Raw genomic sequence first — 10,825 nt, forward strand, 5'->3', positions numbered from 1 at the left:
ACTTTATCGGTTGATTTTGGCTACAGCTCTGTGTCTGTCCATCTGTTTCAGTTTCACTGACCACTGAGTCTGACTTAATATATTGCCCACAACACTATCTGGCTCTCTTTTTAAGATTAATTTTTTGGGGCATTTTAGGCCCTTTTTCATATGACAGATGAAGACATGAGTCAAGGTCGGAGTCAAACCCGCAACCACTGCGTCGAAGAAGTGTCTATATATGGGCGCACGCTCTACCAGGTGGGCTACCCAGGTGCCTGCTACTAGCTATCTATTACTGTGTTTTCTGTTGAAAGTTTCTAATTTATTAAATAATTGCTTAAAGCATTTAAACATTTTGTTTGTAACATTCCAAAACCTTAACTTTGACTTAAAGATTTTCATATTCACTGTAAATGCAAATCGGTTCCAAATAGCGGTTATCGGTTGCATTGACCACTAATAATCGGTACCGGACATGAAAAACCAGCATCGGTCGATTCCTAATATATAGATATAGATGTCAGTAAGGGTCTAAAGGACCATATTGGTATTTATGCAGTTTTATTTTTTAACCAATTTAATACAAATTGCATATACTTTGTATAATTATGTTGTCATCTTCTACCTTCTAGGCAGCCATAGGTATCTGTTCACGTTGCTGTGGTACAAAACTTATTTATTATTCATCACAGCGAGCCTGGACTCTGCCACTGAGACAATGATAGACCTTTGCAGTGTTTAATTTGAATCACTCATTAATTACTGTACCCTTTCCAAAAACTATACATTGCCAATTTATAATTCAATTTCCTTATTCGGTCTTCAAATGATACATGTAAAATGGAATTACAAAATAAAATTTCTGTTCACCTTTTTCTGCTTACCATATTCCACGATACATATTTTTCCATAGCTTTGGCAGTTTTCATTTCATCACTGTATTGTCAAGACGTATTAGCAGTGTGCCGCCAAAAAAAATCAAAATCAAATGAGCCACTAAGCAGGAGCTCTGATTGGTCAGATTCCTGCCAACACATAACAACGGGCCAATCATTTCAAATGGCGGAAAAATGTATTGAAAACTATCGATGAATGTAATATGTCAAACAAATAAATGGCTTAACACATGTAAAATGTAAAAGCCCTTTAAAATAAATGGTGCAATTCCATTTTAAAATCCAACAAATATTACATTTAAAGACAGAATAATGTAACAAATAATTCAGAATCATTAAAATTAATCGGTTTGTAATCATTATTTTATTGATAATTTGACCAACTGATATAACTATAATTATTACATACACTGTAAAAGCCTTTAATTATACCAATGGCACACTCCGGGCTCCACTGTAACGCCTTGTCTGCTTTTATTTTGGTAATTTTACTGTTGTGTGGTAACTCAATGAGCCAGACTTTTTCAAATCAGTCTGCATTTAAAAGCAGCTAACACAAACTGGAAAAACATTCAGCGATATAACACACTATGTTCTGCTTCAAAGAAGGAATTCTATGTGATAGAAGCCCTTCTGTGGTCCTTTAGAAGGAAAAATAAACGCTCGTGCTTGCAATATTCTAAATATTCAGTATAATATGAGGAACCTAGTGGAGGTGCTGTTGGTATAACTGCCCACCTACACTGGAATACAATGTCTGAGTAACATTGGCTGATTTTCTGATGTTTACACTGATATAAATGGAGTTAAAGTCAAAGGTTGCATCACTATGAGTAAGTTAATAACCAATTCCATTAACAATGCCCTGTACACAAATGCATGATATGGTTTTTGTTAGTTAGCCGTGACACAGCAGGCTAGAAACACAGAGGAGATTCACAAAGCTGCCCAAAGATCAATAATCAATATTAAAAACACAGACGACGATGAGACGTTAACAGAATATAAGGCAGTGATAAAAAAATTCTCAAACTCCTGTAAACATCCTTTAAAAGACTCATTCACGTTGATTACTTCAAACAAATGATCAATTTATGAAAAAGAAACATCCGAGAAAATATTATAATCTAGTAGTTAGTCTGTTTTGGTTCAGATTAAAAATAATACAATTTAATCAAGTTAATTTACAAAGATCAGGATTTCATTGTTCATTATATTCATATATTACAAGCTACATAAACAGAAGAGACCTGTGCATATTATTAGTTCAAATCAAAGTGGGGTTGTGCCATACTGGAGCGTTAAGATTTGACATCACATTTTAAAGCAGCTCCAATGTTAGTGTAGAGAGCAGACAGCAGAGTCAGTACACCTGTACAGAAACTGTAAGACCAGACACATAAAAACAACTGCTTCGCAACGAAGGACAATGAAGGGAATACGATTTACAGCAAATGACCTTAAAAACACACGGTTGATTCTCTTAAGGTAAATAATGAAATCAATAAAAACTCTCGGCTTAGGGTGTTGCTTCCTGCTTCTTACAGTGCAGACGCTTTGCTGCTTGCTCCTGCTTCTGCTTGCATATTTTTGCTGATAATCGTGCTTTTCCTCTGAGAAACTATGAGCAGCGGCTCTTGGACACTTCAAAAACACTGGACTATACATTTTTTGTAGACATAGTAGGCTATTGCCATATTTTAAAATTTTTCTGCGTGAGCGTGGCCTACAATAGCTCAAGCCTGTCCTACAGTGATTGTAGCTAAGCTAATTAGCAGCAAGATGCCTCCTTTCTCCGTAGAAGACTACTACAAACTCCTTCAGAAGATTGCACTTCTGGAAACCAAGGTTCACCTTCTAGAAGTGAACGTGGAAGTTAACGGATCTTGTGGAAATGACACCACTTTACCATGGACCCATAACAATGGACAGAAGTATGCTAACACACGGCTAATTAGCACCAACAAGACTACAAAGAAACAGGAGGGTGGAACTGGTAATAAATCAACAAGTGGCGGTCCTCCCTGGAACTTGTCTGGTGCGAAGCCTAAGAGTAAATCATTTTCCTGGGAAATGGGAGGACGACTAACGGGCCGGGCACAGCGCCCTGACATTTGTGATATGACCGGCTGGCCTGCATTATCATCTGGGCAGAGCGCCTCTTCAACCCCTGTACCTAGTAGGACACAGCCGTGGACAGCTGCAAAAGGGAAAATAAGCAACAAAATGCCCCCCCAACAACTGGTGTGCAACTGGATAACAGATTTGCTCCTCTGCTGCAAGACGCTGGACAGTCATCTGATGACCGGGACTGCGTCTCATCACCACACAGCAGGGTAAGGACTGAGAGCAATTCAAAAAGTAAAAAGCTAACAACTGGGCCTCAAACCCTGATTGTGGGTGACTCTGCTGTAAAAGATTTAAAAAACAGTAAAAACACCAAATACTATGTTTTCCCAAAGACATGGTGTCTGACTTGACCCAAAAAATCCCAGATATCGTGGCAGCACACCCAACTGTGAAGAACATTTTCTGCATATAGGGTCAATGATGTTGTAAAGCAACAGTCTGAATTGCTGAAACTGGACTTTAGGGAACTGCTTGACACAGTCACCCCCCTAAGCGCAAATGTGTTTATCAGTGTCCTATACCGTCAGTCAGAAGAGGAGATGAGAGATTCAGCCGACTGTTGGGACTAAACAAATGGCTTTCAACTGAATGTACCGTCCACTCTCTGAAGTTCATTGACAATTTAAACATTTTCTGGGAGCGCAGACATCTTTTTAAAGCAGATAGACTTTCCCCTTAACAAGCCAGGAGTAAAGCTGTTCACCTCTAATCTGCTTTACTTTCTGCGCTACACATCTGCTCCCTCTGCCAAGGTCACAAAACAAAAGGAAGACACACAAAGTGCGGCAGTGATCCAGCACAGCCCCCGCCTGTGCAAAGATTTGACCATGGGAGACCAGAGAGCAGAGACACGAAACCTCCACTCCCCTCTTCCCCGTCCAGCACCCCTCAAACCTTCCCAACCCCGAACCTTCTGAGGATTCATCGCTGTCTCTACTGATGTCTCCACACACCCTTTCCCTTATTTCCCCCATCAATTATGCACCCCTTCTACCCCCATGGCTCAACCCCGGGCAAAAGTAAACGCCAAGCACCCTACCAGGATGTCAGAAAACTCCTTCCCCCCAGACTGATAAGGACGCTTGTGTGCAAAATCTGGCAAGCACTATCTGATATGTGCCGGGCCTTGGCTGCAGGACTAGTGATACTAATGACTCTTTTCAAGACAACCCGGGCCTGTGGATTCAATTCTTCCTCAATTTCTGTTGTGATAGTAATAGGAAAAGAATGGTGAATAAGCACTTAACTGCAAACTTAGCAAATTTAGCATCCATTCCTCGTCAGCTACAGCCTGTCCCAAAAATGAAACACACTAACACTAGCCTTACTAAACGTCAGGTCTTTGGCAGGAAATCATTTTAATCAATGATTTTATTACTAAGCACAATCTAGATTTTATGTTTTTAACTGAAACCTGGTTAGACCATAATAACAGCGCTGCTGTTCTCATCGAGTCAGCTCCCCCTAACTTCAGTTTTATGAGTGAGAATAGAGTGAATAAGAAAGGAGGTGGAGTCGCCATTTTGTTTAATGACTCATTCCACTGTACGCAAATATGTTATGGAAATTTTGTTTCTTTTGAATATGTTGCTCTTCAATTAAGATCTTCCCCTCAAGCGATGTTTCTAAATATCTACAGGCCACCTAAATATTGTGCAACCTTCATTGATGACTTCACTGAACTGCTGTCTATTATCTGCATTAACTTTGATTGTGTAATCATTGCGGGTGATTTAACATTCATGTTGACAGCCCCCAGGACAGGGGGACAAAAGAGCTGTGTTGTGTTTTTGAGAACTATGGACTGACTCAGCATGTGACGGAGCCCACCCACAATAAGGGGCACACTCTGGACTTGATTGTCTCCAAAGGTCTGAACATTTCCAAGGTTGTGGTGACTGACGTTGCTCTCTCAGATCATTCCTGTGTTTTCTTTAACGGCACTATCTCTGTGCCCAAAAGTGTCCAAACAAAGATAATCAGAAAACGGTATATCACTGAAAACACAGTGACACATTTATTCAGCTTTTCCTCCTCCACACCAGCCCTCTCTGGGCTATCAGTCAGTGAGCTTGTAGATAATTTCAACTGTAAAATCACAAATGTTATTGATGCCATTGCTCCCACTAAGGTCAAAGTTGTATCTGGTAAGAAAAGATCTCCATGGAGAAATGTCCTACTGGTGGACAGAAAAAGAGAGAGTGTAGGAAAGCTGAACGAAGGTGGCGAAAAACAAATCTCCTGGTCCATTATAACTCCTATAAGAGAGACTTCGCATTTATAATTTGGAACTGAGGAATGCAAGAAGGTCCTTTTTCTCTGATATTATCTCTAGAAACAATAATAATTCCCGTGCTTTGTTTGCTACTGTTGATAGGTTAACAAACCCTCCAGTACCAGTAGCATCTGAACTTTTATCTACCAAGGCCTGCAATGACTTTGCCTCCTTCTTCAAGACAAAATTCAAAAGATTAGACAAACAGTCGTGCCTCCATATCAAGTCCAGGATATGTGTTGTCACAGTGTTCAAGCAAAAATAGTTCCAATATGACAGAATTTCACACGATCAACCATACAAACCTGGAGGACATTATTCAACACCTGAAAACCTCGACCTGTTGCCTTGATGTTCTACCAACGGGACTTTTCAAAAATGTTTCCAATTGTTTTGACTTCTGATCTTCTACAGATTGTGAACACATCTCTTCTTTCAGGTATCTTTCCACAGGCCCTGAAAACTGCAGTAATCAAGCCACTCTTAAAAAAGAACAACCTAGACAAGTCACTAATGAGCAACTATAGGCCCATATCAAACCTTCCGTTTTTAAGTAAAATCATTGAAAAAGTAGTCTTTCAACAACTCAACCATTTCTTGTCACTAAGCAACAGTTTTGATACCTTTCAGTCGGGTTCCCGACCCACCACAGCACTGAACGGCTCTTGTCAAAGTCTTTAATGACATCCACCTTAACACAGATATGGCAAAATTTCAATCTTAGTATTACTTGATCTCAGTTGCTGCATTTGCACCGTCGACCACGATATACTACTAGACCGATTGGAAAACTGCGTTGGCCTTTCTGGCTCAGTACTAAACTGGTTTGAATCCTACCTAAAGAATAGGGATTACTTATGTGTCTATAGGTAATTATGCATCTGAGCGTACAAATATGACGTGCGGAGTTCCGCAAGGCTCCATTCTGGGGCCTCTTGTTTAACATCTACATGCTTCCACTGGCTCAGATTATGGAGAAAACAAAATAAGTTACCATAGGTTGCGGACGACACACAAATTTACATAACCTTATCGCCAGGGGACTATAGTCCAATACAAAAACTGACTAAGTGCATCGCAAAATTAACGCTGGATGTGCCAGAACTTTCTGAAATTAAAAATGGAAAAACTGAGGTGGTTGTTTTTGGAGCAAAAGAGGAACGATTAAAAGTCTGCGCTCAGCTTCAAACAACAATGTTAAAAACAACAGACAAAGCCAGAAATCTGGTGTAGTCATGGACTCAGACTGACTTTAACAGCCACATTAAGACAATTACAAGTCAGCCTACTATCACCTAAGAATATATCAAGGTTTAAGGACTTATGTGTCAACAGGATTTGGAAAACTTGTCCATGCCTTTATCTTCAGTAGACTTGACTACTGTAACGGGTCTTTACAGGTCCTCCCTAAAAAATCAATCAGACAGCTGCAGCTGATTCAGAACGCTGCTGCTCGAGTCCTCACTAAGACCAAGAGACTGGATCACATCACTCCAGTTCTGAAGTCTTTACACTGGCTTCCTGTGTCTCAAAGAATTGATTTCAAGTACTCTTGCTATTTATAAATCACTTAACGGTTTAGGTCCAAATATATTGCTGATCTGCTACTACACTATGAACCACCAGACCTCTCAGGTCATCTGGGACAGGTCTGCTTTCTGTCCCCAGTCAGAACTAAACAGGGTGAAGCAGCTTTCAGTTTCTATGCTCCTCATATCTGGAATAAACTCCCAGAAACCTGTAGATTCCCTGCTACTCTCAGTTCTTTTAAATCAAGGCTGAAGACCTTTCTATTTGATGCTGCTTTCTTTAAATGACTAATCATGTCTTTAAATTTCTTATGCTGCACTGTAAATTTATTCTTGTGTTTTATGTTTCTCTTTGTTTTTAAACTGTCTATTCATGTGTTTTTACCGTTTTTAATGCTTGTGATTTTTAACGTGTTTTAACTTTTGTTTTAATTCTGTTCAACTGATTTTTGTGTAAGCACTTTGAATTGCCTTGTTGCTGAAATTGTCTATAACAAATAAAGCTGCCTTGGCCTTGCCTGCCTAAAGACAGAGGCTCTGTGTGACACTTTTTATTTAGAGTCATCACATTGGAAAGTAGGGCTGATTGATATATAGATAGGCTGCGGTTCGACTGAGGCGAGGCTCAAAGTTACTTACACATATAGTGTGTCCAGCTGTAACATTTGCTATTAAAGATGCAGTCTAACTTTCGGTTTCTATTATGTTTTAGAGATGCATATTACCAAATATATATGGAGTAATTTAAAATTATAGAGCGTAGTTTCTTTTGCCTCCATGAGGAAATTATTAGTAGGCGCGTCCACATGAATACAAGCCTTCTGTGACTGACTGCGCACCACCTCCACGCAGTTGCTAGCAGCCAGGAGTGATGCGGAGGATTAAAAAAAACATGGACTCTTCAGAAGGGGTCATTATCTTTCACTTAAATTCCTGCACGGGAAAGTCACCAGACGCTACAATCTTCTGACGGAGCCATGCTGAGAAATCCAGAGAGAGCTGTGTGAAGCTGATAGTCTTAATTAGGCTTTGTAGCAACTCATTTAGCAGTGGCTTGAATGTAACGGACGTTTAATGTCGAAAAGTTACGCACTACACGCTTTAAGAGGGCTGTACTCAAAATAGTGGGGGAAAAAAAAACAGCGTGCTGTGAATTCAATCACAACGTTTTTGTCCCGCCCACATGCTCGAGCATGTACACGTGGCCGGACCGCTATAAAATCAAAGAGCAGAGAAAGTCGATTACAACACACCTGAGGAGTGGGGATTAATTCTCTGCTCAGAACACCTTCACGCACTAGATCTTTACATGCTTAGTATTACATGTTCTGAATGGCGAGTACAGCCCCTTTAAATCCCCTGCCTGGTATGAAATAAGTTAGTGACGGACTTGAAATCCATAAAATCACTATAAAAGGTGCTTCTGCTTTACTCATGGAGACAGACTCCATACTTTATATGCATAACCAGACCTGGTGATGAAGGCCATGAGAAGTGGCTGTGATAAAAATGTTTTTTTTTTATGTGTCAAACTAACTAACACAATTTGTTGCCTGGAGTAAAGAAATAATGATTGCATGATTGCAAGAAAGATGACGTTATCTCAATAAAATTCTAAAAATATTGTTGCAACCAAGGCTGCTACGTGTCTTTGGAGTCCACCACAGATTCATCAATTCATGGTTTCAATGGAAAGCCTTGGTCTTAATATAATTTCACTAAAACCTTCATCAATTGTATACAGAATTATCAGCATCAGTCTGTGGCTCAGCCAAAACCCCACATTAGTCGAACCCCAAAAATAAATCAGTTGTCTCAAGATGAGATTAGTGTAAAAAGGACATGTCTTTGTTTACTAGCAACCAGTACTCTGACATGTCTGCCCATTTGCGCCATGCCAAAATAAAAAAAATAAAAAAAAAAAACCATTCACTTGCTGTCCTTCTCTCTTTAGCGTTCCGTCCCTCTCTGGTGGTCTGCCAGTCGACTCGCATTAAAGCAGCATGTTTCAAATATCCATCTACCACAATCTTAAAATCCTTAGGGAGGTTTATTATGCGATAACCAATCACAACACATGTGTCATATAGTTTCCCCCACCACCACCCCCCCCCACCCCCACAAAAAAAAACTTCCAACAATCATCTTTCCAGAATTTGGGAAGGTAATGATGGCTGATTTCGCTATTGTGGCCCAGTTATAACTCATAAAATTACTTATAATCCTTATAATCATAACTAAATCATAGAATAGCTCATGTTAATATCAGCGCATTGGCACTGACATCCAAACCATTAGCAAGGTTATCTTTTGATATAAGTAAGTTTGAAACATAAGATAGAATTGTGAGGTCACAGGTAGATATCAGCAATATAAGAGCAGAAAGAGAGGGGACACCAAATACTGGAATAAACACAGCAGATGAGCACAGGCTCTCAGAAGGGGGGGGGGCCGAACATGTACAATGATTAAAACAGCCATGGTAAAAATAATAATACGCGCAAGGAACATGACTCAAAAGCCAACATTATGAGATAAGGACAATCACGAGATCAACTGAACATTGCATGAGACTTATAAAACCATGGTTTAGAACTAAACAACCATACAGCATGAGGATCATCTGCTGACAAGGATATAGTAGCAATATTAAGTCTTTTTTTTCCTTACAGTAAATTTACCTGAGTTAATACCTGTAGACAGGCATTTAACAAAACAAAAGGACGACCCGACTTAAACCTCAAATTCGCCGGACTGCTTGTTTTACACAAACTCTCAAGAGGCCATTCTGAAATGTTCAGTGTTTGTTACAATCGAGACCAACGAAATAACTCCTGTTTCCCAGCCCTAGTTTCTTTGTAATTTAAAAGTGTACTGTAAACTTAAAGGTCCAATCCAGTTTAAGGCAGTGGATGCCCATAAGGAGCAAATAAGTAGCAGAATGAAGTTTGATGTGCTAACATGTCTAACGACTACTGCAGTAGAGTTAGTTTCCTAGGCAGACGTACACCTCATCTTAACCAAAAACGCACACCAAACTCTTTAGCCGCTGTTTTTTTAAGTTCACAGAAAAACGAAAATCAATTTTCAGCACAAATTTCAAAAACAGTGGTACCCGGCCCAAACCCTGTGGAATCCCGAGGACCCAATTCCATCCACAGGGTTATTGATGAAATCATAACAGCTACTGATGTTGTACATCGACAACTCCATCTGCTGGAGAATGGAAGTCAATCCACAGGATTGGGGTGGGCCTGATCCAGGAATTTGTGAATGATGTATCCGCCATATGAAGCCGGATCCATTAGGAATCCTTTTTGTGCTTATTATTCCAGTCGTCATAACGCACCTTTGTTTTAAGCGTTGGATGGCTAAGGTGAAAACCATAACAGCTACTAACTTCCATGTCAACAGGTCAATCACCGCCACAGCTGATGTAATACATGTAATGTGCAGCTAAATCTCTGGAAAAGCTGGTGAGTGGACCTTGAGTTGGGATGGTTTTGTCAAAAGATAAAGGGTGATACAATCTTTTATTACAGCGCAAGGAATCACAATCTTACTGGCACTCTTCTGGCAATATTGATATATGTATATATCCTGTCCATTTCCTAGCAATTGACATATTGTAGGGAACAGATGGAAATGTCAGCTTCTTGTTAAATAGATAGACTAAATGGGAAAAATACTGATGCTAAATCTTAAAAAAGGGGCAGCTTCTACTGTATTAGTGGATAGTAAATGTCGGATGTTTGACAGATTTTCATATGGCCTAGTTCTAATTTGAGGTGTACTGATATGCAACTTTGATAGAAACCTACCATTGGCTATGGTTTAAAGATATAACCCTATTTTTCTATGAATGCATTTCAATCGACTAAAGGTGAAGTCGTCGTGACATTCTAGGGCTGGTCTGAGCATCAGGTATCACGCAGCCAAAGTTGTGTTTAAGTACAGAGTCGCAATGCCTTCATGGATTGATTAGTGCCGTAGTACTGCTGATTACAGGCTCG

The 10,825-nt window shown here is 39.8% G+C and overlaps 1 long non-coding RNA gene across 1 annotated transcript in view; it reads right to left on the minus strand.

The window, feature by feature from the left end:
- Window positions 1-853: 853 nt before the first annotated feature.
- The window catches only part of LOC116671401 (uncharacterized), a 19,690-nt gene continuing 9,718 nt past the window's right edge, over window positions 854-10,825 (minus strand). Inside the window, exons 2-3 of the long non-coding RNA XR_004327261.1 lie at window positions 3,712-3,718; window positions 854-1,428 (exon numbers count right to left, since the gene is read on the minus strand). This is a non-coding gene — a long non-coding RNA (uncharacterized LOC116671401). The remainder of the gene's footprint in view (window positions 1,429-3,711; window positions 3,719-10,825) is intronic.

This window comes from Etheostoma spectabile, chromosome 21 (genome assembly GCF_008692095.1).
Source record: "Etheostoma spectabile isolate EspeVRDwgs_2016 chromosome 21, UIUC_Espe_1.0, whole genome shotgun sequence".
NCBI classification, from domain to species: domain Eukaryota; kingdom Metazoa; phylum Chordata; class Actinopteri; order Perciformes; family Percidae; genus Etheostoma; species Etheostoma spectabile.